Below are 26187 nucleotides of genomic sequence, written 5' to 3' on the forward strand. Positions count from 1 at the left end.
ACTTGATTACAGTGATGATTTCACTTTCCTGACTATTGATGTCAAGGATTTATACACTGTTATCCCGAAGACCATAGGGATAGCTTGGACAAAGGAGTTTATGCTTTACAAAAAAGCTGATGATAACAGGGTCTATCTGGTTGAGACATTGCTTGACTTAGTGTTATCTAACAACTACATTATGTTTAACAAGGAAATATTTTTACAAAACACTGGGGTGGCAATGGGTTCACCCTGTGGGGGAAGTCTCACCAACAGTGTTATGGCATATTGGGAACGAAACTACCTTTTTAACAACAACATGTTCCAAGAACATGTCCTTTGGTACATTAGATACCAGAACAATATGTGCCTTATATGGAAAGGTGAGGCAGAACTTATACAATGTTTTGTAATGAGTATTACAGCTATGACGGATTTCCTTGAATTTACATACACTGTAGGTTTTGATCACGTTACATATTTGGATGTTAAGATAACCAACGATAGTATTAAGAGGCAATATAAGGCTAGCATCTATAGAAAACCTACGTACTCTACTGCATTCTTGCATTACTCAAGCAATCATCCTTATCATCAGAAAAAAGGCCGTTGTTAAAGGTCAGCTCGTAAGGGCAGCCAGAATGGTCTCAGAAGACCTAGATTTTTATGAAGAATGTGAAAAACTAAAATCCATGTTTCTAAGAAGGGCTACCCAGATACACTTTTAACCGACATTATCTTTGAGGTAAAAACAAAGAGGGAGTCAGGGCATTTTAGGCCACTCCTTTCAAGAATTGTCTATAATGATAGAGTTAATGTTCTAGATCACAATGACACACAGACTGAGGTGCCACCAAGATGAACTATAAACCAACATTTGAACTTTTTGTTTACTTTTTCCTTGGACTTTAAGTCCATTAAGGAAATTCTTATTAAGAACTGGGCAATCATCTTGGAAGATCAAATGACTTGCAAAATGTTGGGCATTAGACCTGGGTTCACATATAGGAGAGGGTTGAATCTCAAAAATATCTTGGAAAGGAGTAGTTATAAGGATGTTAGAAGCATGCGCCATGAACCATTAGGTATGAGGAAATGTGGAGCATGCCCACAATGTAGGTTTATTAAGGTAGGTACTGATATTAAGATTAGGGATAGAGTATATAAATCCATTGGTAGACATAACTGTGACTCTAAGGGAGTGGTCTGTGTTGCATGTTGTGAGTCATGTCCCTCTTATTATATAGGGAAAACCGAGCGTAAGTTGAAACAAAGAATATATGAACATAATTACAGTATAAGAAGGGTTGACATGAATAATGCCCTGGCAAGACATATAAAGGAGAACCCATCACACGAGTTTACTTTTGCAGTATTACAACAAATTTGATTAGACCCAAGAGGGGGACCATGGCAGTTACTACTGGAAGAGCAAGAACTTTCATGGCAGATTAGGACTTCTGCATACATGTTTCCTGGGCTAAACGAATATGTTTCGATTAGCAATATTTTAAAGTTAAAGGCTTTATGCAGGTGATGCAGGGGGGTCTAAGTAGTGGTGTTTTAATATTTATACCAGTATGGTTACTATTTTGGGAAACTCTTTATAAAGAATTGAATATTGTTTAATAACATCAATATGATGTGGGTTTTTGTATACATTTATTATAAATGTTTTATGTGTGTTTCCCCTCACATAGTACAAATAAGCACAAGTATACCCCATTTAAGGGGCTTATTTAACCAAAGAGCGTACCTTTTCTAAAAAAATATATGTTTAAAATTAGTAATAGGTAGTTTGTGTATATAGAGTAAAAATGTTTTTATAACTTATAGTCTACAGTTGTTAGTAGTATTTTGTTATTTTAAATATTGACTTTTAGTTGATATATTGAATGTCTTACTGACTTCATTGATTGAATAATTGGATATCTAATTTTTAATTATTGTATATATATAAGGTGTGGTTTTATTTTTTAATCTTGTCTGAAGAAGTTGGGACATGGATCCCTTCGAAAACGCTAAGTACAACAATGAAAAGGTTTTTATTTAAATGCTGGTTCGTGATTGACAATTTGAAAGGCACCAACATTTTCATAAGCTTGCCGGTTTAGTTTTAGATCAGATGGTCTTGCCTGCCACTGAAGTCTCATGCCTGTCCTGGGTCCATTAGTGGAGTGGTGGTCCTTACCTTGCTTTTTCTCTTTACATGTACCCATTCAGCAGTATGTTGTCTATACCAAGAATGTGTATATGTTCAATCATATGTGTCTACATGGTAAAATTACTTCTGAAAGCTATATACATGTACAGATGTTAGTTTTGTTAGGACTCAAGTTATGGAAACTATGATTTTTTTTCATATTTTGGTAAATAACTTTGCAAGGGAGCATGTCAGTGTGCCAGGTAATACCTCATTTTGCAGACAATACTGATAGTTCCAACATGGTAAAAGAAATGTCCCTGTAAGTTGTACACATGTACAGATATCAAAGTTTGTTTTAGAGTTAAGTTATGGACATTATGATATTTACATATTTTGGTAAATACTTTGCAAGGGAGCATCTGAATGTGCTAAGTGATACCACATTTTGAAGACAGTATTGATAGTTCCTACATGGTAAAATAATTGTGCCTGTATGTCGTACACATATTCAGATATCAAAGATTGTTTTGGACTTAAGTTATGGAAATTATTATTTTTTTCATATTTTGGTAAATAACTTTGCAAGGGAGCATCTGAATGTGGCAAGTAATACCTCATTTTGAAGACAGTATTGCTGATTCCAACATAGTAAAAGAACTGTGCCTAATGGTTGCATACATGTGCAGATATCACAGTTTGTTTTGAATGTAGCTTATGGAAATTATGATTTTTTTCATATTTTGGTAAATAACTTCGCAAGGGAGAATATGAATGTGCTAAGTTATACCCCATTTTGAAGACAGTACTGATAGTTCCAACATGGTAAAAGAACTGTCCCTGTATGTTGTACACCTGTACAGATATCAAAGTTTGTTTCAGAGTTAGGTTATGGAAATTAAGATTGTTTTTTCATATTTTGGTAAATAACTTTGCAAGGAGCATCTGAATGTGCTACGTAATACCTCATTTGAAGACAGTATTGATAGTTCCAACATGGTAAAAGAATTGTGCCTGTATATTGTACACACGTGCAGATATCAAAGTTTGTTTTGGACTTAGGTTATGGAAATTATTATTTTTTTTTTCATATTTTGGTAAATAACTTTGCAAGGGAGCATCTGAATGTGCCAAGTAATACCTCATTTTGAAGATAGTATTGCTGGTTTCAACATGGTAAAAGATTTGTGCCTGTATGTTGTACACATGTGCAGATATCAAAGTTTGTTTGGGACATAGGTTAGGGAAATTATGATTTTTTTCATATTTTGGTAAATAACTTTACAAGGGAGCATGTCAGTGTGCCAAGTAATACCTCATTTTAAAGACAGTGTTAGTCCTTACAAAATGGTAAAAGAACTGTGTCTGTGCACTGTACACATGTACATATATCACAGTTTGTTTAGTCTTGTATGACTATGAAAATTATACATTCCCAATACTTTTCATTATTATGCCCTTATCTTTGCAAGGGAGCATGGTGATCACACAAATGGTGCATCATTTTGAAGCTGACATTCAGATGCACAACTTCTTTGATGATATGTAGGGTCTGTCTATTACAGGTGATGAGATATTATGCTTTGTTTATTTATCAATTATGAGTAATATTATATTAATCATATTTCTGTGAATATCTCCAGAAAGGAGCATCACACAGCAATGGTTAAGGTATCATTTTAAAGTGGACATTCATACTAACAAATTAAATTCAAATTGTATAGGTCTGCATGGTACATTGACCAAGATATTGTGCTTTGCTTTTCCAAAAAGGTAAAAAATATGCACATATCAACATTCCTTACCAAATATTTAATAATGACTTTGATATGCACTATCAACATTTATACTGTTGGAAAGGTCAGTATCTGCTGAACAACATTTGCATTTACATTTTTAGTCTAGCTCTTATAGTTAAAGAGTTATGAACATTTGTTTTCTGTATGGTTTTAGAAATGGAATTTCTGAAAATGAGCTCAGGCTGCACTGTTGTTCCTATGGTGAAATTAAGCAGGCAGCTTTTTCTGAGCTGCTCTGGTCCGAATGAGTTAACCAGACATTGTTCTCAGGTTGTCCCTGAAAAGGTAGTGTGTGTCTGTTGGGCCTACCTTTTACAAAGGGGTACTATCATTATTAAAATTACCATTTGCAATCAGCTGCACCATATAGAAAGATTTCATAACCACTGTTGCAACATGATGATCAAAGACAAAGAAATTATATACCCAAGTCTCCCACAATGTACTCATTTTGCAGTGTGGCTTTGTCTGTATTATAAGTTGGGTTGAGATTTTATTTACCATTTGCAACAATATTGCACAATTTACATTTAGTTTTAAACCACTCTCTGTATAGGTTATTAATGTGTTCAAGTTGTAGGTTTTGTATATCATAAGAAAATATGAGGAAAATGCAGTTAACCAGAGATCCTGTTTTATCAGGTCCCATGGAGGATGTATTTTTTTGTACTGGAAAGGATCTTTAGCAAATGCTCTTTTGTAATTATAGGGAATTTGAAAACCCTTGGAATATGTCAATTTTATATAGTTGTTTCAAAGGTGAAATATGCACTGACTGTGTTGGCTAATATATTTGTAATATCTACTGGATCTAAGAAAACAATTCCAGTTTGAGTAAGTTTAGAGCAATGTGGGGTATAGTTTCTTAATTTCCTGACATAAGTTATGAAGGATTTGTAATTGTCCTTACCTTCTGCTACTTGTCTAAGTTCATGGGATGCCTTTATTTTCTTGGTGCAATTTTTCACTACCTTTGATAATTTTTTATGTTGATCTTGATTTGTGGGTCTGTAATTTTGTTTTATATTCAAAGAAGCTTTATTCAAACATGTGGACCAACTAGGCTAGTTTGCAGTTGAACTTCCATTTTGTTTGGCTCTGACAGGAATAAATTTATCTAGATGAACATAGAATTGGTATTTTTTTGAAATGTTGGGACCAGCTAGAGTGAGTCCTGAAACAAAAAGACTGAATAGCAGGAAAAAATGGACTTACATATACCAAGTCTGAAATTGTCATTTATTGGAATATTCACTTTTCTCCAAGGTATAGTGATTTCAGAGTTGATGTTTATATGTTTAGAGGATACAGCCATTTTCAATCTTTTCTTTTTCCTGATGGCACTCAGTGTTTTGAGTGCTGTTGTTTCAATAGTGAGCCTATAGAATTTATTCACATAAGTACTAGCCATGTCGACTATTTGAGGTTCACAGTTATACATGAATTTTGAGACTTCATTATAGAATTGCAGTATAGTACTATGTTTAATTTTTTTTTAATACAGTGATGTTTGCGTCTCATGTTTTGAGAAATTTGAAGGTTTCTAGTTTGAAGCTAGACTTAATTACGAAGTGGTACACCAGTGGTATACTGCATATAGATGCTATATTTGTAAGGACAAGGTCAAGACTAGTTTGTGGTCAAGTGGGTTCTTTGACTATTTGGTCTAGGGAGTTCTTGTTTATGAAATCAAGAAGGTGTTGGGCATAACGTACTTTTGAGGTATAGGTATCCTAGTTTATTGAATTGTTTATTTATTTATTTATTTATTTATTTATTTCCAGTTTGATTACCGGGGAAGTCCACTGGGCCAGAACGTACCCATTTTCAGTGGAGGCCCGGGGAGAAAAGCTCCAAAAGCAAAGCAAATACAATCTAAGTTACATAGTGTAAAAGATAGTAATAAAATATATACATTTGGAATAACATTACATTGAATACAGTTAGTAAAAAAAGCAAATACACGCAGTATACTTCAAAAAACATCATTCAGGAAGGTAGATACAATAGATTTAGTAGTTTCCTTCAAGTAGCAGGTTTGACTGTATGAAAAGAAGGTGTAAGGTTACATGCTATTTACAATATTTACATATGAGGAGTAGAGAGAGAGAAAGTACATAAACTGAGAGTAGAATATAGTTTGATCAAGCAGTGATCGAGAGAGAAAAAGAGAAGAAAAGAAGATAGTATTAGGGTAGAGTAAAGAGAAAGGATGTAGAGGGTTTAAGGGGAATTTATGTAGATTTATGTAGGATGTAAGCAGGTGCACTTATGTTTAGAGGATAAATAAGAGAAAAGACCTTGGTATTTAGTGGAATTCTTCCTTCCCTAAGAATGATACAGAGGTACAATTGTAGTTAAACTCTCCCAGGATGTGGACCCCTGTGTATTTGAAGTTTATCCAGTATATTCAAGAATCAAACATGATTTTCAGGAGGCATTCATAGGGATCCATAACATGCAATGATCTGATAGTTGGTATTATTTTGTGAGATTTATTTCTCTGTAAGTTTGGTTAGTGGGGTCCTACCAATCTGTCTAGATGTAATGTGGTCTTTTTGGGTCTAAACACATGGTAGGTACAAACCTATAGTATAGACTGGGTGCTTTTGCACTTTTAAAGTAAGTTTTAATAACAATATGCCATAAAATATGTGGACATATAGGACAGCCTCATGTTCAAGCGACTTCTTATTTTGACTACTACCAATGAGCAATGGTGTATTGATATTGTCTGGTTCCTGATTAGTTTAGCTTTTTAGGTTGGAAGGTCCATAAGCTGGTCTTTGCCTTAAACTGCACCATGGGGGCAGCAGGAGTCTTAGCTAGTATACAGAAAGCCTTGGAATGAGAAGTGAAATCCATTTTTAGTAGGTAGAGCTTTGCAGTAACCAAGCTGACATATACTGTATCCATCTTAAGTGACACCATTTATTTGGCCAATGGTTGCGACAAAGGCTCTTTTCATTGTACCTCTGTATCATTCTTAGGGAAGGAAGAATTCCACTAAATACCAAGGTCTTTTCTGCATTTGTGACATGCAATGAGAGTTCAGAAATGTCTCCATGCACCGCACATACCACAACCATGTCATAGCATACATTGTTCAGACTGACAGTATTGAAGGCCCTTGCAATGTCAGAGATCTTGGCAACTGAAAGTCAAAAAAGTTACCCTATTTTTGTCTACTTTTGTTAGTATAGTCTCTGTGCCAGACTGTGGAGTCACCTATTACAAATGCATTGTTATTGGTAATGGTTTTATGTGTACAGCATTTAGGGGAGTTTTTCTTTTTTTGTTTTGGTAACTATCAGCGATGGATATGGTTATTTATATTCTTCTTTTTCTTCTTCTTCTTTCGGCTTTTCCTGGTTAGAGGTTGCCACAGCGGAGCACCTGTCTGCTCATGATTGGTAGTGGAGTTTTACACTGTTGAGTTGCCAGCCCGGCACCCATCCTTCCACAGAAGTCACACACACACACACACACACACACACACACACACACACACACACACACACACACACACACACACACACACACACACACACACACACACACACCTAGGGCCAATTTAGAGTGTCCAATCCACCTACAGCATGTCTTTGGGATGTGGGAGGAATCCGGAGCACCAGGAGGAAACCCACACAACCACAGGGAGGACATGCAGACTCTAGATATGGTTATTTATATTATAGTATTGATTTCTGCTTACTCTTAGCTTTGTTTGACCACACAGATTTAAAAAAAAATATGGTTTTACAGCCTCAGCATATGATAATCTTCCACGTACTTGTGTACAGTGCTGTGAAAGTGTATAGTACGTAGTGTTCACAGACAATGTTCACATGTGAATGTGATGCTAAGTATTTGTTTCTCTCATGTATTGATTGTGATGAGGTAAGTAATAGTATATTTTCTATGAGTATCACCTTTTGGAAGGTAAGGCTATCTTGTACTCCTCTACCCCTTTACTTTAGTACTGTCACTATGAGGTCCTGTACATTGGAGAAATGCACTGTTTAAACATAAATAAATAAATGAAATGCTCTTGGATGTCCTGGTCTAATGAAAGAATAACTCCAAAACAGTGATAAAATACATAAGCAATAATAAACAAGAAAACAAAACATAACAGCAATCCAGCTCAAGCAAGATAGCAAACAAATAATTTATTATCAAGTTATAAAGGAAAACTAATGTGTCTTCACAACAACTGCCTGCTATGTATAGCTGACATCTGTGACTGGTTTCAGCAACAAGGTAAGCAAACTGCAGTCACTAGGCAAGGCAGAGATGGTGGAACCTCAGCAACCATTGACCAACTTAGAGGAAATTCTGGTGTCATTTTTGTGACCATATCTCTAAAAACTGAATATTTACTTTATTTGTCATTGTTGACTTAGAATGTCCGACTGGGAAAAGACCATTTTCAGCAGAGGCCCAAGGATAAATGATCCAGCAGATATATTTAAGATGTTTAAGATAATCAGGACAAAACACATTTTACAAAGATACATTGCATAGATAGTTCTGAAGGCATCTAAATGCAAACAGGCAATTGTTCTGTAGTGACACTATACAAAGATAAAACAAGTATTTTTTCTATGGTGACATTATATGTGACATTAAATTCCAAATAAAAAATACTTAGTATACAAACAGTTCTTGTGCAATACAGTGGACAAGCCGACATTGTATATGACTTACATGACATGAGATAGGTGGGTTCTAGTATAGATGTTAGTAATAAGTAAAACAGAGGTAAAGAGTGTGAAAAATTAGTCAGCAGGTATTTAGTAGTTAAAGCTGGAAGATGGAGAGAGGCATTGTGTAGATGATGAGTCAAAGTTAGTGGAGTAAGAACACTCTGATACAAAGAACCTGGTTATAAGATAGTGGTGGAGAGTATTTGGATGATATAGATAAAGTGGGAAGCTCAGAAAGAAACTTGAAATGCAAAGTGGGGATTAAGGTAGAAAGGCTTGTTGTGTAGAATGGGATAGAGGTTATATAAGGATAAGGGGTTATGAGATGATGAAGGGAAATGGAGTTAGCCAGGTAAGCAACATGTGCATGACCACTTGTGGTTTTAGGCTATACTGGTGAATGTCAATCCCAAAGATAGATACCAGAGACATACTGACTCAGCTTCATAAGTTGGCAAGCAGATATGCCTTTGTCTATATATTCCCTTCAACATTACTAACATGTAATGTCAACCAAGAAAGATAACTGTACAGCATGCCCTATCATGGCGAAAGGTCAGATATGCTGCATGAGTATGCATGCTATCTAACATAACTTTGTAAAAGCATGGAGTTTGTTTTGATTTGCACCATTTTCAGTACTACCAAGCAGAGTTCTTCCTTTCCCCATTTGAACCACAACTTGGGACAGTGGTTTGTGAATCAAAAATTTATCCCTGATCTGGCACCTATACATTTAATACAAAGAAACAGTACCACCCAAGCCCAGACCTACATCTCATCCTTAAAATAACTGTGGGTACTAAAAATGATCATACTTAATTGGTAAGCATGGGTAGGCGTAAAAAGGCCTCAGGAGTTATTATCCCAGTATACACCTATCAACCTATGAAATTATGCATATTTTGCAGAGATATTTGGAACTATACCCTGGACACTCATCCAACATGTAACTGTAGATTTTCATGCTTTTCTTCTAAGTCTGATGTATGCTGATGCAGCATATTTATATATACATCACAGTTTCCTTAAGCTACAATATCTGGGGTGCAGATGGCACCCACACAAACCAGTCATACTGACTATAAGGGTGTCCATTCCTGTACAGATGGCTAAGCAAGTATATGTGTACAGCCACCAGTGAGGATTCACAGTGTTAAAGCAAGCAATCCCCAGTTCATGGATTTAGTCATGCTGGATACTACTTTCTCATACATGCTTGCACCCTTTATAGTGTATAAGAATCCTAGGCAGTATGCCTGACAGTGCTGAAAGATGCCAAACCAAACACCTTAGATATGAAAATAATAATATCTAGCTGCATGATGTGATTTCAGACAACATATGGCCTATTAGTTCACAGCAATTCCAGAAAATTGCTTTGGTATATGCTGTTTATGTTTTGGTCCATAGACAGCATGCCTGTCACAGATGTGGCATATGTGTTCATGAACATGGCCATTGCACACCGTGGTAACAATGTCAATTTAGAGACACAGGAGCAACATGAGACAAGTGATCATGAAGACCATGAAATGTCCAGACATATACACCTTTAATCAGACACGGTTACATGTTTGCACCTTCCTTTTCCAACACTTAATATTGGTAACCACCCAAATGGAGCAAGACTGTACATTATAGCCCTCATGTAAATTTGCCCCTATACAAACAATCTTCAACACTATCATTAAAGTTTGGGAATACATTAAATTAGTAACCTATTTCTCCAGTGAGTTGATAATGTATATTTAGTTCTCTAGTGCAAGTGATTGCAAAGACACTAGTTTTGCAAAGAAACAGAATGCTGAATAGAATAGGGACTTCCATGATTCGAAAATTGAGAAACAGGTGACCTTTCAGCACACTGTAGGCTAATGAGTATCAGGCGATTTCTGCTAATCTGTTGGAATAGTTGAAACATTTAAGGCCTTTAGATGTGTTGGGGCCTTTGCAGTTGAGCAATATGCTTGGATTTACATATACCAAAGGGAGGCATTGTATTTAACTATGGATCTTGTAAGGGAACTTGACAGTGGTAGGATGACTTTTCTAGATCTTTAAGATATTCCCATGGAAATTAACTGGGCAGGATTGAAGGTTTCCTGATTAAAGTGGAAGCAGAGTAACTGAATGAGAGAGAATTGTCTATAAAAGTACCCAGGTATCTTATGATGGTCTCTATCTATCTAACAGATATTTTACTGAATGCTTTTGTGCTGCACTGTTTGCATTTAGCTTGAGACAGTTTTCTGTACAATAGGTATGCACATATTCCAGACTTTATTGGAGCTGTTAAGTGCCAATAGATGAGCAGATCAGCAAACTTCACCAACCACAAAAATAAATGCCAAACAAGCATGGGCCTGACACTCATCTGTGTAGTATCCCACTAGCTGCAATTCTACATTCAGAGAGGAAGCCAGCAACTGATCTGTTGGATGGCACATTTGAAATTCAACCAATAACACAAGGGTTTACTTGAAGTTTGTCTCAGGTTTTAATAAAATGAGCATAAGGGATAATAAGAAAAGCCTTAGTCAAATCAGAATAAGCAATGTGCATTGAGTAACCATTGTCTACAGTCTCTGAAGCCTTTTCAAATAAACTCACTATATTCAGGAGGCAGGACTTGCTTTTCAAAAAGCCAGCCTGATTATGGTCAATACCATTTAAGTATTTATCCCTGCAGAAATGAATACTGCTATGATACATTTGATGGCTTTGCATGTAAAGCTGGTGAAGCTGATCAGCAAGAGGGTGATGGACCTATAATTACCCAAGTCTGTAAGGGGCCCCCGCTTGTGTAGAGGAGTCACAGTGGCTGTTCTCTAGGTATCAGACACAAACAGAGTGGATATGCTGAGTATGAACAGTTTAAGCAAAGGCTCAGACAGTGCATACTTAGAACTGATGAGAATGCAGCCTGCTATATCCTTTGGTCTTGTATTATTTTTAGCAATTGGCAAGGATACTAAAACTTGTTCCAAGGAGATTTCAGGGGAAAGCTAATTTTTTCAGGGATATTGGGAGCAGCAATGTGGGTAGGTGGGGTAAAGTTAACAATAAATTTGTCGCTAACATACTGACTATATCCTTGAGAGTGGAATATGTGAACACTGTGCATTCCTGGACATTATTCCTTGATTTTCTGAAATAGATGAATAAACACTTGCAGTTTCTTTTTGTATATGTAGTAACCTTAAGCCTCTTCTTTACATTTTCTAATAGAACTCTTACTTTCCTTGCTGGCATGTTTCAACGTTGTCCTAAAATAAGGGTGTGACATCCCTCTTCAGGGCCTTTGACCTATGTCTAGGAGTTGATCGGAGGGCCGTTTATGTTGGGTTTGATACTCAGTGTTGTACATCTGCAATATTTAACTTAGTCTTTTGAAATCCTGGTTGCTTGAGACAATTTTTTGAGTTATGTTTGCGGTGATATAAAATAACTGCACAAATATAATTGTTATAGGGGGTTAACTATTGGCTGAGCCGAATTTGAACATAATGGCTGATGATATTAAGAGGATGAGCTGGAAAGGCTGGTCTGAGTTCGGGACTGAAATATCAAAAACATTTTTTGCATGAAAAATTTTGTTGTTGTTGTATGGCCTTAGGGTCAGCATTATCTAGATAATATCTGGTCACTATTTGAGCTAATCTTGATTTTTCTAGTGCGAAACAAATATATATATATATATATATATATATATATATATATATATATATATATATAAAAACAACTGCTTTTTTACCCCCAAAGAAAACATATTTTTTAAATGTTTATGGTTTGGAAGGAATATACCAGATTTGTTATACAGGCTTGATTTTATAACCAAATTAGGATAACAGCATTTGATTGTACTGTTTATGCAAGATACACACATGTTGCTTGAAATAATTTTTGAGTTATGTTTGCGGTGATATAAAACAACTGCATCAATGTAATTGTTATAGGGGTTGACTGTTGGATGAGCCGAATTTGAACATAATGGCTGATGATACTAAGAAGACGAGCTGGAAAAGCTGGTCTGAGTTCGGGACTGAAACATCAAAAACATTTTGTTTGTATGAAAAGTGTTGTTGTTGTATGGCCTTAGGGTCAGCATTATTTCGATAATATCTGGTCACCATATGAGCTAATCCTAATTTTTCTGGTGAGAAACAAATATATATAACAACTGTTTACCCCCAAAAAAAATTGTTTGTGGTTTGGAAGGGATATACCAGATGGGTTATATAGGCTTGACCTATTGACCCAATTTGGCTAACAGCATTCAGTTATACTGTTTATGCAAGGTACACACAGTTCGGTTAATGATATAATAGTGAGGCTTGATATGAGTATGATTTTCCGGAATTGTGTAGAATATCTTATACAGTAAGATTTTTAAACAATGTATGTACAAACAAAAATACTGTTATGTTAGTTGTTTTATCTGAAAATTGAGCTCATAAGGGATGAATTAGACCTTATATTAGGTGGAACATATTTAATGTGAAGATCATTTTAGTGTGTGTACTTTTGATATGCATTGATGCAGTACATGAAGGTGGAATAATTGAAACACAAACAAGTTGTATCATACTTTGGGAGGAAATATTGAGATTGCTCTTGAAGATGGATCATGTCACCATATTGCAAGGCTTGTCTGCTGATAAGCATGATTTACATGTTTTTGGGTTAGATAGCTCTGGGGAGTGAAAGGGTGACTCAAGTGTCCATCATACGGTTGACCAATGTGGAGACCTATTTAGTAAATTAACTAAGGTTTGATCATTTTATGTACCAACGTGTGGCATTTGAAATTATTCAAAGCATATCAGGCTAAAAATATAACACCAAGAGGCCTTAGGGTTCGGACAGCACCGTATGTGAGTGTGGTAGATGGCATACTGACTCAGGAATGGGCACAGGCACAGCGGGATGCATCAATGACTTTTGTTAACAGTTTGTCATCCTATTATGAATGGGTGGTTGACAAGAATTGTGCAGAAGTACAACAGGTGTGTGAGGAATTAAAAAACAATTTGAGGGACAAGCCCGATATCAGGAGTGCTTAACTAAATTGACTAAGGATTTGCTAGCATTAGAGAAATCCCTAAAAAATAAAAAAATTCAAAAGTTTAATCGAGACATCAAAGATTATGAGCGAGGGAAACCTTTTGACCTCCGGAAGAGTGTCAAGTTTTCCAAGGGAGGGGATAATATGGTTAGAACAAAAAGAAAAAGACCCATGTCAATTCTCAAAAAGTCTGGTGTAGAATATAGTAGTACCTCGGGGGATGATTCATCAGTCATAGATGTTGAACAAGTACTTACTCAGGGGTCACCCAGTTCAAAGAAGCAATGGGTATGGACTACCCTTTAGGTCCAGATAACACAGAGAAGGTAGAAAGCATAACAAACATAAACAATGTACAAATGTTGTTACAGACTTTGGGACATCGATAAACACAGTGTATAATGTTCATAACATCTCCTCTGTAATTTTAACAGAAGTGGAACAACAATTGCTGAAAAAAGGGCTCAAATATATATCTGACTTTTTTGTTAATGAAGATAGTGTGGTGGATGATTTGTTGGCATTTTGTCGTATGCTTAATTTAAAATTATATTTTGATCCTCATAATAGGGCTCAAAGATCTACTGACTTTCATTTTTGAATGTCGAAATGTATGCCCCCAGTGGATAAACATATTAATATTCCAGGAATCAGTTATAAAAGATTTACATTTTAAGAATTGTGAAGTCAAGATACTGAATCAAAATTTGACAGCTGAGGAACAACAGGCATTTAAAAATTTAAAGAAGAATACAAACATTGTTATTATTCCACCGGACAAGGGTGGGGTGGTAGTGGTCATGGACACTGAAGATTATATATCAGAAGCCTACAGGCAATTAAGAGATGCGCAACACTATATACCCATGCCATGCAACCCTACCATTTGTTTCAAGAAAGAGATTGACACATTTTTGGATCTGGCATGTGAGGAGGGAGTGATTTCATCACAGACCAAACAACATTTAATAGTGGATGACCCCCAGAAACAAATATTTTATTTGTTGCCCAAGATTCACAAAAATTTAGAGAAACCACCTGGCAGGCTGATAGTGTCTGGTATAGGATCTTTAACCAAACCCCTATCAGCATTTTTAATGGAACATCTGCAGCCATTATTAAGGGTAGTTAGATCCAGAATTCAAGATACAATGGAATTTCTGTCAATAATAGAGAATTATCAGTTGGAATCACATTGGCTACTGTGCACATTAGATGTGACAGCATTATATATGAGCATTCGGCATTGGGCTGGTCTAGAAGCTGTCAAATATTGGTTGGAGAAGGTGGATATTTATCCTCCAGGCTTCAACACTTTGTTATTGTGCATGGTGGAAGGTGTTAACTAAAAATGTTATATATTTTCAAGGGGACTGCTATTGGCAGGGTCAGGGAACAGCAATGGGGGCATCTTTTGCACACATATATGCTGATTTGTTTATGGGCTACTTAGAGGATCTGCTTATATATGATAACCTACATAACATTTTTTTGTCTGAGATAGATATCTGGAGAAGATTTCTCGATGACTGTTAGTTAATTTGGCATGGTGGGGAAGAATATTTGTTAGAGTTAGGGGAAGAATATTTGTTAGAGTTTGTTCAATATTTGAACAAAAATAAGTGGGGAATTGAATTTACTCTGAATGTGGATATGCAGCAGATACATTTTTTTGGATGTAACAGTCAAAAGAAATATGATAATACATTGGCATCCAAGATATATTGCAAATACCCACAGTATAATAATTTATTTGCTACTAGTTTACATCCCTGCCACATTATAGAAAATATACCAAAGTCTCAATTTCTAAGGGTGAATAGAATTTGTTCTTCTCCAGATAGTTATCAATATTTTGAGGATGACCTTACAGAAAGGTTTTTAGGTTAGAGGGTACCAACTTAATAACATCAGCTCAGCCAAAAAAATGGGTAGCAAGTCAAAATAGGTCTGAAACATTGAAATATCATGATAAAAAGCAGGATGATGAGAATGCTATCAGGTTTGTCATTACATATGGTAGGAACATTAATATTATTAGGGAGGTTCTCAACAATAATTGGAACATTTTGTTAGCGAATGATGAATTGTCTAGTTTGCTCACGTCAAAATGCCAATTTTCATATAGAAGCTGGCGAACGTTAGGCTCTCATTTTAACCACTACAAATGGGTTAATAGGAACCAAGATACAGTGCAACAATGTACCTTGACTGTTGAAAATGTTTTTGGATCATTTCCATGTGGGCACTGTTCATCATGTAAACACATGTTAAAAACAAAACAGTTTTCTAGTACGAATACTAGTAGAGTTTATGACATCAGATTTTTTTGTGAATTGTGGATCAGATTGCCTGGTGTACTTAGTGACATGTTCATGTGCTGCCTTTTATGCTGGGTAGACTTCAAGAACTATGCGTGTTCGTATATCTGAACACCTTAGTGATATTCGCAATAAACGCATTTCAAATGCCCTGTATAAACACACACTTAAACATAACAATGCTAAGTTTCATTTTATGATTATTGATAAAGTTTGGGGGGACAGGAAAAATAAATCGGGGTGGCATGCAATATTAAATAAAAAGGAGAGGACTTGGATCATTAAACTTGGGGGTTTGTTCTCTCCAGGTCTTTATGACCACCTGTAATATATATGTATGACTACAGTCCTGACAATTGAGGTTGTTGTTGCTTTAAATGTTGGTGCATTATGATGTAATGATGATTAATCATGGTATATTTATCACTGAAGAAGGCAAGGTTGCTGAAACCAGTCTGAATTTGATGATGTTGCCACAATAAAAGAAGGTTGGATATGCTTACATGGTGCTGGCTTTGCTTTTTGACTTATACTTAAGTATTTTGGGCCTGTGCATCAGCCTTACCCTGCGGGGGTGTGCCTTTGGATGTTCCAGTAATCAAGGAATCTGAATCCTCACCAACGACACTGGTGAGGCATGTTCACTTGGAACAAAGATAGATACACACAGTATTTCCAGATGCAGCTCTCTGCACCAAGCACAATTTCCTTTAACAGCACACAGGGAACACACTCATTCTGAGGTCTGGGTTACCGTCTCTCTTTATTCAGGCCCCCAGTGAAACTCCCCACTGGCAAAGTTATACAGTTGAGTCCTCAGCTGAGTGTGCCAGGCCAAATCCTCCTCCACCCTCTCTGTGAAACAGTGTTCTGTGTCCCTGCTCCAAGTAGCTGACACACGCACACTTTTTGAGATTTGATTTTCACACACACACACACACACACACACACACACACACACACACACACACACACACACACACACACACACACACACACACACTCACACACACCTACCTGGGAAAGCCTGGCACCATTTTAGTAGCTATGCCCCTCTGCCCAGACTATAAGGAAATTACTGCCACCAGGACACTCCAAAGCCAGCTACTCTAAGGTTCTTACAAGAGTATCCAGTAATACCGAGTAAAATGAATATTAATACAAATGGTGGTAGCGTTTGACCAGGGTTCATATCACGTTATCGAAAGCCAATAATGTTGAATGCCAAAATGTCGAACCCTATTGAGTGAACACTAAAAATAGCGAAGCTGCAGAACATCGAATTCTTTCCTAGGGAAAGAATTCTGTTGTCCGTTTCTGTGGCTTCGCTATTTTTAACACTGTGGTGGAAAGTTACGTGGGTTCAGGTAAGCGTGTGATTATGTGGACATTAGGTTTAGGGCGCGGGTTACGTGAGTTAGGGTTAGGGCACTGGTGAGGTGAGTGTGCGATAGTGATAGAGTTTAGGGTTAGGGGTGGATTAAGTGAGTTAGGGTTAGGACGTGGGTAGGGTGAGTGTGCGATAGTGACGGACCTTTGGGTTAGAGTTGGGTTAAGGTAAGTGGATAGATAGTAGTGTTTGCATAGTTTAGTGTAGGGTTAGATTATGATTTTAAGTGTAAGTGTGTGGATTGCTGTTTTTTTGGTGTGCTTGTGTTGTGTGAATATGTTTCGGAATAGCACATTTTTTCCCTGGGAAAAAATTTGCTGTTCTCGATGTTCGATATTGTGTGCCTTCGATTATTTAGGTTCGATTAAATGGTGTTCGGTGTTTTTGGCTTTCGATAATGTGATATAAACGCTTTGACCAATGCAGTAAGGCTTTCAAGTGTGGCCACAGTGTCATTTTAACTGTTTATGTAGAAAAAATAAGTGCTTTCGTCAAGTAGTATACACTCAACTTCATCAGATAAAGGTTAAAATACTGAAAACCATTTTATACAAAAATAAAATAATGTCACATGTTTAATTCCCTCCTTTCTCCACTTATCACCTGTGTTACATCCAATTAATTGTTTAGAGCTATATTCACCATTATGTTTCCGGAAATTAATTATGTTAATTACATTTTTAACACAGAATTACTTTACATAACATAAGCATTATATATATATATATATATATATATATATATCAATCAAAACTATTCATATTATATATTTTTTTTATGACTTCATGCAAAATCAATCCATAAAAATACAAACCATAAAAAATAGGTAATGGTTACCATATTCCCTAGTTCTTGTTAAAATCTAAGGCTTCTCAATTTCAATACACAACCAAGGGAACATATTTCATTCAAACCGGGTAGAGCGTGAGACCTTGTCCTTAACTGCCAGGCTAGTTCTTTTAATTCAAGCTTGTAACCCAAAGGCCCACCCCTAATATCAAGTTCCACTTGGTCAATGACCCTGAATGTAAATGAATGGCCAGGATTGTTTGCTACATGTTTCGCCAGAACATTTTCAGTTTTAACTTTTCTGATGTTATAAATGTGCTCATACTCCCTTTCTTTAAGTTTACACTCGGTCTTGCCAATATAGAATGCCATGCAGGAATGGCAGGAGGCTAAATATACCAGTATAGCAGAATTGCAGTTAAATCTCCCCTCACTTGTAAAGTCAACATCAAGGATGTTGAACTTGCTACCTTTTCGTATGTATCTACAATATGAGCAAGACTCACATTTGTACATCCACGGGGTACTTGTAGTCCTTGGTGGGGGTAATTCTAAAAGATTCTTCAGTGTGGTACCCCTCCTATATATCACCCTAGGGCATTGTCCTAATTTAACAAACTCTTTATCAAACTGGAAAATGCACCAGTTTTTTGCAGAATATGTTTGGTATTATCTACATCTAAGCTAAATGTAGTAATAAAAGCGTGATTGTAGTCCAAACTTGGGCCATTGCCATTTTCACAGAGTGGTGTATTGTTCAGGATTACACTTTTACCCATATTGTTTAAAATGGCATTAAAGTAACCATTCGCCCTTTTGTTTTGGACTTCCTTCAGTAAATTTTTCATAATATGTTTTGGATATCCCCTGTTAATAAACATTTGAACTAATAGTCTACATTCACTTTCAAAATCAGTGGTGGTGGTACACATTCTGGTGGCTCTAACTAGTTGTGTTTTTATTATGGACCTTTTTTGGTGATGGGGATGGGCACTGCTGTAGTGAAGATAGGAGTTACAATAAGTCTCCTTACGATGTATTTTAACTAGGTATCTATTGTTGGACGCATCTTTCCTTAACTCAGCATCAAGAAACGCTATTGTGTCCTTGTCGAATGCATGTGTAAATGACAAAAAATCTGTTGTGCTGTTACAGTAATTCATAAATTCCTTGAATGTATGTTCATCCCCTTTGAAAATCAAAAATATATCATCCAATAACCTGGTGTAAAAGGCAATCTCACTCCTAAATGCATTACTTATATTGTGCACAAATTGGTCCTCCCAAAAGGCCATAACAAGATTAGCAAAACTACTGCCTACTGGGGATCCCATTGCCACTCCGCTATTTTGTAAATAGATTTGACCATTAAACAAGAAGAGGTTGTTAGACAGAATTATGTCCAAAAGCTCAGCTATTAAACCTATTTCTGCTGCTGTCTCTCCCCTTTTAGCTAGTAGTAGTTCCAGCCATTCAATTCCTACATCTTGTGGAATTACAGTGTACAAGTCTTTGACATCAGTGGTTACAAAATTATAGTTCAAGTCAAAGACTTGTTTATTAATTGCATCTAAAAATGACCATGAGTCCTTGCAAATATATGGTTCCTTTGCCACATAGTTTTTCAATAGGCTATCTACATATTTTGCTAAAGGATAGGTCATCGAATCTCTTCCATCCACAATTAGCCATAAAGGGGGGTTATTTAGGCATTTATGAATTTTTGGGACCCCGAAGATTACAGGTGTTTTAGGGGAGGCCATGGTCAAGTAATTATTTAAGTTCAAGTTTATCCTATTTTCAATAAACAGGTCGTTGATGAAAATCCTTATACGTTTGTATGCTTGATTTAACTCGTTTAATGATACTTGTGTATAAGTAACTAAATTTAACATGTTCTCCATTCTCCGTATGTAGCCACTACAGTTAAAAAAACACCAACCCACCCCCCCTTATCTGCTTTTGCAATTCTTAGATTTGCTTTCCTCAAAGTATTTAATACGTCCCATTCACTCTTGGATATATTCTGCCCTTGCCTCCCTTTTAAGTTCACACTTTTAGTTAAATTGTTGTAATTAGTCAATAATTCCCTTAGATCAATTTCCGACATAACTTCAAACATATTTAACAGTGGGTGGAGAGGTGAATTATATGTGCTAAATATTTTAAAGTCAGTGTTCTCATCCAATCCATGATTAAATAACAAGCCCAGGTTAAGTTTTCTTGTGGAAAGTTTCAAGTCTATTAGTACCTTGCTAATGTCCATTTTTTTTTAGCCGGTACAAATGACAACCCTTTAGATAGGACATTCACCAACTCGGGCTGAATAATAAAGCCCGAAAAATTGAAAATTTTGAAATCCCCTGTTGCATCCACATTTTCATGTGGCAAGCACAGTGAATTAAATTCACATGCACTAGTTCTCAAACTGATATGTTCAAAGTCAAAATTATTGAAAACTACTTCACTTTCATAAGTTTATTACTACATTTAGCTTAGATGCAGATAATATCAAACATATTCTGCAAAAAAACTGCCGCATTTTCCAGTTTGATAAAGAGTTTGTTAAATTAGGACAATGCCCTAGGGTGATATATAGGAGGGGTACCACATTGAAGATTCTTTTAGAATTACCCCCACCAAGGACTACACGTACCCAGGGATGTACAAATGTGAGTCTTGCTCATATTGTAGATACATATGAACAGGTAGCAAGTTCAAGATTCTTGATGTTGACTTTACAAGTAAGGGGAGATTTAACTGTAATTCTGCTATGGTGGTATATTTAGCCTATTGCCAGTCCTGCATGGCATTCTATATTGGCAAGACCGAGAGTAAACTTAAAGAAAGGGTGTATGAGCACATTTATAACATCAGAAAAGTTAAAACTGAAAATGCTCTGGTGAAACATGTAGCAGAAAATCCTGGCCATTCATTTACATTCAGGGTCATTGACCAAGTGGAACTTGATATTAGGGGTGGGCCTTTGGGTTACAAGCTTGAATTAAAATAACTAGCCTGGCAGTTAAGGACAAGGTCTTACGCTCTACACGGTTTGAATGGAATATGTTCCCTTGGTTGCGTATTGAAATTGAGAAGCCTTAAACGTTAACAACAACTAGGGAATATGGTAACCATTACCTATTTTTTATGGTTTGTTTTTTATGGATTGGTTTTGCATGAAGTCATAAAAAAACATATATAATATAAATAATTGTGGTTGATATATAACTAATGCTTATGTAAAGTAATTCTGTGTTAAAAATGTAGATAACATAATTAATTTTCCAAAACATAATGGTGAATATAGCTGTAAACAATTAATTGGATTGTAACACAGGTAATAAGTGGAGAAAGGAGGGCATTAAACATGTGACATTATTTTATTTTTGTATAAAATGGTTTGTAATATTTTAACCTTTATCTGATGAAGTTGAGTGTATGCTACTTGACGAAAGCGCTTATTTTTTCTACATAAACAGTTAAAATTACCATTGCCTGCCTCCTTTTTATTTTTTTCTGAGTGGCCCCAGTGTCACCACATAAATATAAGTACTCTCAAAGTTTAAGATATTCTTTAAAAGAACCACAATAAAAAGTTTAAATATCTTTAATAATAAATAATAAAAGAACATGCTAATACTAAATATCTATTTACAATAAACACCAGAGCTTCATGTACAGGAAATATTAAAATAATACAGATGAATAGATTCACACAGATACAGAAAAGCAGTACTTAACTAATCTCATTGTGTATTCCTGACTGATCTAAGGAATTCCTATTCCCTGATTACTTACTAAAGCAAGGCAAGACTAAGAGTGTAAATGATTATTCTATGCTAGGTTAAAGAAAACAGACTGCTCTAAGATTTCTATATCATCTAGTATTAAATCATTATTTCAGTGTTGGATTATAGAATGACACCACATACATCTAGTCATCTGACTTCTGGTTCCCATACTACCTCCCTTTATTTGAAATTGAACCAGAATCTAGCACATATGTGTTACCATGTACGTAGATAGAGCTTTGCTAAGATGTGTTATAGCATCTGGAAGTCATAAAACCATTTTGACAGCCCCCCCCCTTCCATGATAGCAATTAGTTTATTGTTAAGGGCAATGCAGGATTCCTAGTCCTTGTTTTCACAAACATTTTGTCTCTGGCTGCAATTAGAACTCTAAGATATAATCTTTATGGCCTAAACCAGGTAATTTAATTTCAGCCCATTTTTCAAAGTTAGCTGGACTGAGATTAACCTGTTATCTTCCAGTATGGAAAGTTAGGAATTGATACTCCTCTGCACCTTCTCTCCCTAGGAGCAAAACAGAAGAACTCATCCTAAGTTGAATCCTGAGAAGTGGTTCATAGCCTCTCCTGTGATCAGTAGTCTTGTCCCAGGTGTTATAACTTAGTTGATACATTGAGGTAATATGGCTAAATGTTTTATTAAGAAAGTATGGAAGATACACATAGAATGACACAATAACAGGGTAGGCTAGATTAACATGACAATTTGCAGATGAGTTCTAGTATCATAAGTGGCCAATAGTCAAAAGTTCAGGGTATGCAGTAAATGACACCAGCTGTTGGTCAGATATCAGGAAGGAATTACAGATCATTATATAAATAAATTATATTTTATCTTACTAATTATATTATATTTACACAAACATACACCAATATTTTTATTGACTGTATGTTTTTTAAGCAACTGGAACAGTTTAGTAAGATGTATATTATATATTTTTTAGACATTTTTGATTAACTATTTTAGATTAATGAATGAATGCATCGATGAATTTGATTGGTTGTAGTAAAATCATGTAACTATTTATAAGAGTGTTTTAAAATGTTCCACTGACTCTGATGATGCCGTATGTGTTATGGTGAAAGCGCTAAGTTTTGTGGACTTTGGTGATTAAAGCAGTATTTTTCTACAGTTTATCCTGGCTTTAGTTATTTTACATATTTTATCTTATAATGCTTCTATTACTTTGTGGTATACATGAATGCACTAAAGTCAATAAATGGATATTCTATAAGCAATATGCATACTTTCTTATTTATTTGTTTCTGGGATTAAAAAAACAAAAAATTCAAATAATTATTAGAACTTTTAAAATATAGCACTTACCTTGTACAAGCTGAGACTTACTTTGCCTTAACAAGTAGTCTGACATCTCCTGCTTGAAGTTTCCAAGCTGATCTTCTATGAATTCTTCTGTAACATCAACGTCTTCCCTTGTGCTTATGTCATGCAAATTCAGCTGGCTGGACATGGTGATTATGCAAATTAGGTCTCAACAAATTTTTGTTTTTGACACATTTACTTTTCACTTTGAAATAACTTACTAAACACAGCATGTGATTCTACTCAGTGACATGCTCATACATAGATACCTTTGAGCAGTACTGGGTATGTGGAGTCCATGCCATTACCCAAGGGTGGATGTGTAATTCCACATATAACCTCAGAGAAATGGAGTCAGGGTAATTCTTGTTTTCTTAATAGCATATAAAGAGATATAACACTGCCATGTTTCCTACTTTAACATACCACTGCAAATAATTATAATACAGTTAATAGTTTAGCTTGGCTAACCGTTTGCCATGCCAATGAGATGCAAGTCATTGCATGGCAATGGAACATGAGAGAACAGGTGTTGTTGCAAAGTATCTGCTATTTCTTCTGCTTTTCTAAGTGACATATCATAGCTAGAGGAGGAATATAGTGCTCCTTTTCTAAGTGACATATCATTGCTGGAGGAGGAATATAGTGCTCCTTTTACATCATTGAGATGGTGTGTTGAGGAGATTGAAATCATTTTTTTTCATTTCTTCCATAAAGGCTATAGCCAGACATTCTTATAGCAGGTCTATGAAGGTCCCCAGTAAAGGACTGAGGACTAGAATAGTTTGGCCCAGGCCGTCACATGTGCCACTAGCATACCCCTCTTTACGGAACAGTGCCATCACCATTACACTGACATAAACGTAGACATCCTGGCCTTATATGGTAGGAAGAGGAGAGTGGTCAAATACTGCCTACGTACTGTAATACAACTTAGTGTTAGCTACACATACAACCTGTCAGCACATGCCATATATAAATCTTTCATAGTGCTGTTTTTCACTCCGTAGCCCCTATGCTATTGCAGGGAATAGGCAGCTGCACAACAGGAGAACAAAGCACTTAAGGGAACATCAGAGTGAGAATGATTGATTCACACTATGCAGGTTTTAATGCTAACAATCTATTTAGATAATATAGATGTAGTTTCATGCAGTATCGGTTTTATGCATTACTGCTACTTCTGTGCTAACTTCTATTGTTCACAGGTAGCAATATGACTGTAAGATGGTAATGTCTGTGTACAAGCATGTTTTAATGCAATTGGATAAATGTCATAAGACTTTAAGGTCTTGCATTCAAATTGCAGTTATTAGGTTTTAAGTCCTCACTTCTTTGCAGTGTAAAGTAATTGATAATTTGCAGTGTCTGTTTCATTATAGTATCTACAACATTAGAAGGGAGAAACATGAATGAACTACATTTTTTTCATTGGGGAACTTTGTCTCACATACCCTCTTTGTCAATATACTGTGAAATATTGTCCATTTGACTGCATCCTTCACTCATTGGCTTATGGATTGTGTGTAATGATGTTTCTAGCTTCAGTTCCACACGCAGTTGTGTACCATCTTTGGTCCCTTATGAAGTATGTTTGTAGTTCCTCTGATTATAGTACCTGTGAGTAGGAAAATATGACCGAGCAGCACTTTTCTATGTATGTGCACAATTGTCTCAGATTACTGTGTGTTGGAGTACAGACGTCATTTGGGTTGTCCAAGTAGTTAAACATGATAAAGCTTTACTTTCAGAATGTATGCAATGATGGGTGTGGGTTTAAGTTTCCTCTCTCACTTGTGTATGCTAACAGCCTTGATAAATTAAGAACTGTGTTTTTAGTTCTTTTGATTATATTGCTTGTCAGGGGAAGGTATGACTGAGCAGCATTTCTTCATTGTAGATGTACGTTTGTCTCAGACATCCCATTATTGTGCGTAAAACTACAGACTTCATACCTGCACCCATCCCTTAGGAAAGGCATGTTGCCCCCCCCCCCCATAGGTGCCAATAGCAACACCATCATCATAATCATCAACACCAGAAACACACACAACATCCAGGTCTCAATCTGCCATAGTAACCTCTCTACCTCCTGCTCCACCTGCTCCACCCAGTACAGGTGGCCCTGCACCAGATGGTGGTGCTGTTATACCCACCAGTACTAGTGCCAGTGGAAGAGACAGCTTTCTCAGTCATCAGCCACTCTCAGAGACAGTGATCATTGAGAGGAGATAAGAAGTCTGAAATGGTAACATGGAGAGCTTTCTCTGGTGACTCATTTGTTGCATTCCTACCTAGCACTAGGGGAGTCAGGATCTAGTGGCTGTGGAACACAGGGTGGCAAATAAGGTCCCAGTGGGTTGTAGCTACAGAAACTGCACAGCCACATCCTGGTGTTCCCCTCCTTTTTGTGTCCATGCCACTCATGTTTGCTGTCTAGACCTCCACCTATTTAGCTGACTTCGCCTTCACCATTGTGCTCCCCCTTCTTCATTGTGTTAGCACATCTGCATCAATATTGACATATTCTGTGTCTGTGTGTGCCTTCTAACTACAATAACCATCTTACCTTTCCCTTACACTTCTCTTGTTTCCCTAGTTTCCTTCCCCAACTTACTTTTTCTTTCTTTCTATATGAAAAATGGGGACTTCAGCCAGAAAAAAAAATTGCCTTACCATTCCTACCTCCACCTCCTCATTCCATGGGAATTCACCTTATATTCTACATGGTACTTGCTTTCCCTTGTCATCTCTTTCCTGCATTTCCATTTCCTCTCTTTAACCAGTCAAAAATAGATAAATGCAATTAAATTGTGGTCCTTTAAGGCTTCCAAATCACTTCTCCATC

This window comes from Protopterus annectens, chromosome 3.part1 (assembly GCF_019279795.1).
Source record: "Protopterus annectens isolate FY-2018-M chromosome 3.part1, PAN1.0, whole genome shotgun sequence".
In the NCBI taxonomy this organism is placed as follows: domain Eukaryota; kingdom Metazoa; phylum Chordata; order Ceratodontiformes; family Protopteridae; genus Protopterus; species Protopterus annectens.